The sequence below is a fragment of the Berghia stephanieae genome, chromosome 1 (genome assembly GCF_034508935.2).
Source record: "Berghia stephanieae isolate SIO BIC M18660-M18661 chromosome 1, UCSD_Bste_1.3, whole genome shotgun sequence".
Classification (NCBI taxonomy): domain Eukaryota; kingdom Metazoa; phylum Mollusca; class Gastropoda; order Nudibranchia; family Aeolidiidae; genus Berghia; species Berghia stephanieae.
Genome location: NC_088360.1, coordinates 93,855,433 through 93,861,311, shown reverse-complemented (window position 1 = coordinate 93,861,311; position 5,879 = coordinate 93,855,433). Strand labels below are relative to the sequence as shown.

The 5,879-nt window shown below is 32.8% G+C and overlaps 1 protein-coding gene across 2 annotated transcripts in view; it reads left to right on the top strand.

Moving 5' to 3' along the window:
- The first annotated feature begins 2,819 nt into the window (after nt 1-2,819).
- Nucleotides 2,820-5,879, top strand: part of LOC144962409 (uncharacterized) — a 144,206-nt gene continuing 141,146 nt past the window's right edge. The window contains exon 1 of one of the 2 annotated variants that reach the window (XM_078895322.1): nt 2,820-2,967. The gene's annotated coding sequence lies outside the window, so the exon portion shown is untranslated. Of the gene's footprint in view, nt 3,057-5,879 lie in introns of both variants that reach the window. The other variant, XM_078895321.1, reaches the window with a different exon arrangement.

Here is a 5,879-nt window from a genome sequence, read left to right as displayed (position 1 = left end):
CGGGATCGATACAGTGTGTGGGAACCGTATGGGAACCGTGTGCTCTACAAACTGAGCTATCGGTTCCTTTGATTATTATTATACAATTAAGGCCAAAAGCTCTTGAACACTGCAGTAATCGGACAATACGCACTTTATAAATAAGGGACGGTATAACGTAAGAGTATTTCAGTACAAAGTTTATATTTGGGTTGTTATTTATAGGAATACTGAAAGGACTTTATAATAATATAGAATGAGTTTGTTGTCCTCGATTTCTATTGAATTGGAGAGTAGAAGGCATTTCATTTCACACATGAATTCACCTATAATGTACATTTTATTTGTGCTGTCTGAAAGAGAGTACTTTTTGTAGTTCATAGTTAATGTTAAGAATTTTGGGAATGATTGGAAGCTATTTATTTCTGCCATGACATTACATATAAAACCATCTTCGCCAGAAATAATATCTCTCTCAAGTAGGATGGCCAACTTATGGTAAATCCTTCAACCTTTTCAAGGGCTTGGGGCCGTTTTAATTAATTGCTATTTGAAGTTTTAAAAATCTGACTAAAATGGAAAAAAAGGCTTTTGTCACTGTATCATCAGCATTCGTGTCCATTGAAACAGGCGTCTTTGACGGCATTATAGTATACTGGTATCATGACATATAAAATATTCAAAATTTTCCTTTTTGGATGAATAAAGTACATCCTTCTTCTTCTTCTTCTTCTTCTTCTTCTTCTTCTTCTTCTTCTTCTTCTTCTTCTTCTTCTTCTTCTTCTTCTTCTATTATTATCATTATTATTATTATTATTATTATTATTATTATTATTATTATTATTATTATTATTATTATTATTATTATTATTATTATTATTATTATTATTATTATTATTATTACCATTTTTATATAATATATATTATATTATGATAATATGTTCTTTTATTATATATTACACAATAAACTTGAGCATTTATATAGTGCAATACCCACTAAACGTGCTCAAAGCCCTTCGATTTTTCAATTTTAATAGGTTTTTCCGGATATCACCTAGGCAATCTTTAGGTGAGGGGTCAATTTTTGTGAGTAAAAATTTAGGTAATTGTATTTTGGGTAGATGCTTCGTGAGTAACAACGCAGATTTGCTATTCACCAAAAAATCACATCTGTACATTTTTGTCTAAAAATGCATTAAACAAATCTTCTAATATCGATTGACTGAAACGTCCATTTTATGTGAAAAAGTCTCAATCCTGAGATTGCTGCTGATTGCATTTTGAAGTTTATTTAAACGTGTTCAGTTGAAACTGTTAATACGGTGTTTTGCCAGTGTCAGGGGGGAATTGATGAATAAAGAATAAAATTAAAATAAATGAAGTTTGATACATTATCAGTAGGTACATACATTCTCATGAAAGGGCAGCTGGTTACGCAACGAAGAAAAAACAAACCAAAATCAGAGTTTTCCTCGAAAGTCTTCGATAATTCTAGCAGGATAAAAAATTGATGAGATTGAAATTGTTTTAACCAAGATGGAAATTTGAAAGTTTTTGTAGTTAGATTAAATTTTTTATTTCATTCGTTTGATTGGATAAATCAGCCAGACAAAAAATGGTTCGACAAAAAGCATAAAATAAAAACGATATGATAATATAATATATATAAACGATATGATTGATAATATAATTAAATGTAGACTTTTATGAAGAGCATTTCCCAGTGTCATCGCATCGTGGTTAAAGTACATTGCTTTATTTACAGTTAGTCATATAAAATCAAGTTCCCATTATATATAAAGCAAATAGCCTGCAAAGCTTCTTTCTTCCAACACTATTAAAATGTCCGTCGCTTCCTAAATCCAAGTACCATTCCCACCTGACTTAGTGTTTCACCTCACGACATAGCGAGGAAGCTGGGTAGTAGTAGTAGTAGTAGTAGTAGTAGTAGTATGTAGTAGTAGTAGTAGTAGTAGTAGTAGTAGTAGTAGTAGTTGTAGTAGTAGTAGTAGTAGTATTAGTAGTAGTAGTAGTAGTAAAAAAAAATAAAAAAAATTGAGCTTTATATAGCGCAATATCCACTGAAATGTGCTCAAAGCGCTTAACATTTAACATGTAGGACGGGACATGACGCCTGTTAGGCGATATTACAATTTTTCGGACAAAGGCAATGCTGTTAACGGCCAGGTACCCATTTTACACCTGAGTACGGTGAGAGAATGTGAGTAAAGAGCCTTTTCAAAAGGGCTCGACTATACGCCGAGCGCGAGGCTCGAACCCAGGACCTTCCGATCCGAAAGCGGGTGTCACACCACTAGACCACAAAGCCGCACTAGTAGTAGTAGTAGTAGTAGTAGTAGTAGTAGTAGTAGTAGTAGTAGTAGCAACAGTAGTAGTAGTAGTAGTAGTAGTAGTAGTAGCAGCAGCAGTGGTAGCATTAGTAGTAGTAGTAGTACAGCAGCAGCAGCAGCAGCAGCAGCAGCAGCAGTAGTAGTAGTAGTATAGTAGTAGTAGTAGTAGTAGTAGTAGTAGTAGTAGTAGTAATAATAGTAGTAGTAGTAGTGGTAGTAGTAGTAGTAGTAGTAGTAGTAGTAGTAGTAGTAGTAGTAGTAATAGTAGCAACAGTTGTAGTTGTAGCAGTATTAGTATCTCTGAATATAATGTATTTGGGATCAATAACTAAAAGAACGATGATAATAATGTCAGCTATCTACATAGAGGGAAATTAATATTATATTTCCTTATAACCTCACTTCAACAACCAATCACACGATGAATAAAGGGTGTAACATTTTCAGCCGCTCAACGCCGCGTTTCATCGGGGCAATAACGATATAGAGTCGTACAACCAACTAGCCTACTCCATAGACAGACAACCTTATCGGGATACGAGTTGTCCGACTGCTGTTGTGGACTGCGTGGACAAATCCTTCATTTGCACTGCGTGTCTGGATGAGAAGCCTAAAACCATCTGCTCTACTCTCTTCTGTATTACTATCATTACCATGGACTAGTAGCTGCTACATATATTGTCTTTTTGTTTGGATACTATTATTATTATTATTATGCTAATACTAGTAGGTATAATTTTTTTTCTTGTGTTCAATATTCTACACAACGAATGTTTATTGTTCAAGTTATTGGTAGTACAACTTGTTTGCCAACTATTAATAAGATTCTTATTCTCAAAGGACCAAGGGTTGTGGTGTCATTAAAGTTGTTTTAGTGTTGGAGTGTGATTCACCTCGTCAATATGTGACCTATTACATCTTAACGGTATTTTAATGTCCTTGTGATTTACTTATATCGGCTAGAACACACACACACACACACACACACACACACACACACATATATATATATATATATATCTATATTTATATTTATTATTTTAATATTTACCGCAATGTTGGAGTCAGTCTACATCAGCCTGAAACATCGATGTAGACCAACTCCAACATTGTGGTAAATATTAAAATAATAATTCGCTCCATTGCTACATGTCGACCACTATCCGTAACATATTTGTATCAAACACATATATATTTGCAGGTCTGATAACCGACGCAATTATGGGTCTGTTTAAACAGTCTTGTAATGGAGAATGTTTTGCGTTGGCTCGAGGTTTTCCATTACAACAAAGGGGACCATAACAATTTAGATTTTTAGACCTACAAAGTATAAGTCGAACGATAGCATTTGTTACAGTGAATGACATATAATCAGTCGGATGGTGAACAGGTTTGAACTGAGATATTGCCAAGTTTAGTAAGATGGTCAATTTTTATCAAAAATGAGTTCTTGCCATGAATGATTAAATTAACCCTTTTTGTATATCTTCGGGAAATATCAAAGCTTAATTTCACTTCTAAATATTTTTTTACAGCTAGTCAAGTTGAAGAAGTATAAAATTTCAGATAAGTTGCTGGATACCTTTCCTATACATCTGACCACAACTTCACGAAAAATCACCCGATTTACTTCAAACAAAGATTAAAATGCTCTAGGGAGCATATTCTTCCAGAAAATGCAAATGCAAATCCAAACTTTTCACATTCCGACTGATTATGTCATGCCCTGACACATTAACAACTGTCTACTTAGAATATAGCCGTCTGATCAAGTTGATATGTTTTTGTTGAGAACTCGGTACAGTGGACATATTATTTGCAGGTCTGATATACAAAAGCAATTATGTTTGTAATAGAGAATATTTTGCGTTGGTTTTAGAATATTTCGATTACAACAATAAGACCACAACAATTTGTAGTAGACGTGCAAATAAGTACACGTTGTTTGAGAGGAATAAACACAGTTCATTAAATTAAGTTTGATTAAATTGTATATTTCTCATCACTATGACTTGAAACTGTTCCCTTGTCTGCATCCGGTTCATCCCGACTTAACACTGATTTAAATTGATGAGTCAACATCAAGGTGCATATATTTTAAGGTCTGATAACCGAACGCATTTATGGGCCTGATTTAACAGTTTCTATTGACACTATTTTGTATTGGTTTGAGAGTATTTTCATTACAACTATAGGACCATAACAATTTGGGTTATCAGACCTGCAAATAAGTATACGTTTGTCAACATGGTATTATGCCGGAATGAACTAGATGCTGGAACAAATTGTGCAGTGGCCTGGCAAAACGTGCCGCATGGTGAAAAATATCAAACCCCAGAAGTTAGTGTATATTTTTATAGAGCAATCCTTTTTGAGTAAAATCCTGTTGAAATTTTCATTTTCAATATTGTAACATTGCGATGATGATGATGATGATGATGATGATGCTGATGTTGATGATGATGATGATGACGATAATGATACTACTACTACTACTACTACTACTACTACTACTACTACTACTACTACTACTACTACTACTACTACTACTACTACTAATAATAATAATAATAATTGTTATCGTTATTATTATTGTTATTATTATTATTATTATTAATATTATTATTGTTATGATAATAATAATAATAAATAATAATAATAATAATAATAATAATAATAATAATAATAATAATAATAATAATAATAATTGTTATCGTTATTATTATAGTTATTATTATTATTATTATTATTATTATTATTATTATTATTATTATTATTATCATTATTACCCTTTGTATTATTAAAATGATGATGATGATGATGATATTGATGATGATGATGATGTTGTTGTGATGATGATGATGATGATGATGATGATGATGATGATGATGATGATGATGATGATGATGATGATGATGATGATGATGATGATGATGATGATGACGATGATGAAAAACTAGGCTAGTCGTGTACTTAGATTATCGAAAAAATATATTCCTAATAACTCTACTCAACAAAAACACCCTTTGAATAAATCAAACAATAATTGGAATGACTTTTATACGTGATTGTCGATAGCATTCATTCATTTGTCAAAAATATAAACCGAGATCCCTCTCATCGACGTTACTGTAACCTAAATACCTAAAACCTAAAATCAATAAAACTGATTTTATTTTCAACGGATATCTAACAATAAATACATATCTAGTCGAGATCAGGTATTACGACCAAAATACACTAGATTGAATGAGGAGAAGGAATGTAATGGGGGGGGGGGGGGGGGGGGGGGTTGGGGGAGGTTGGGAGATGTAGATCAAGGGTTTAAAATATATAGCACCAACTCACACCCGATTGTGCAGTTTGTTATGCCCCCAGCATAAAAGACATGCGAGATAGATAGATTCAACTCCGTTGTTTAAAAATATCTTTGACTTGATTTGTTGAACGTAACAATACAACTGGGCATGTTCATGGCCTTTGTTTGATAACATAATATTTATTATGGCCTGCCATTTCTTTAAAATTACGTCATTATACAAGACGACG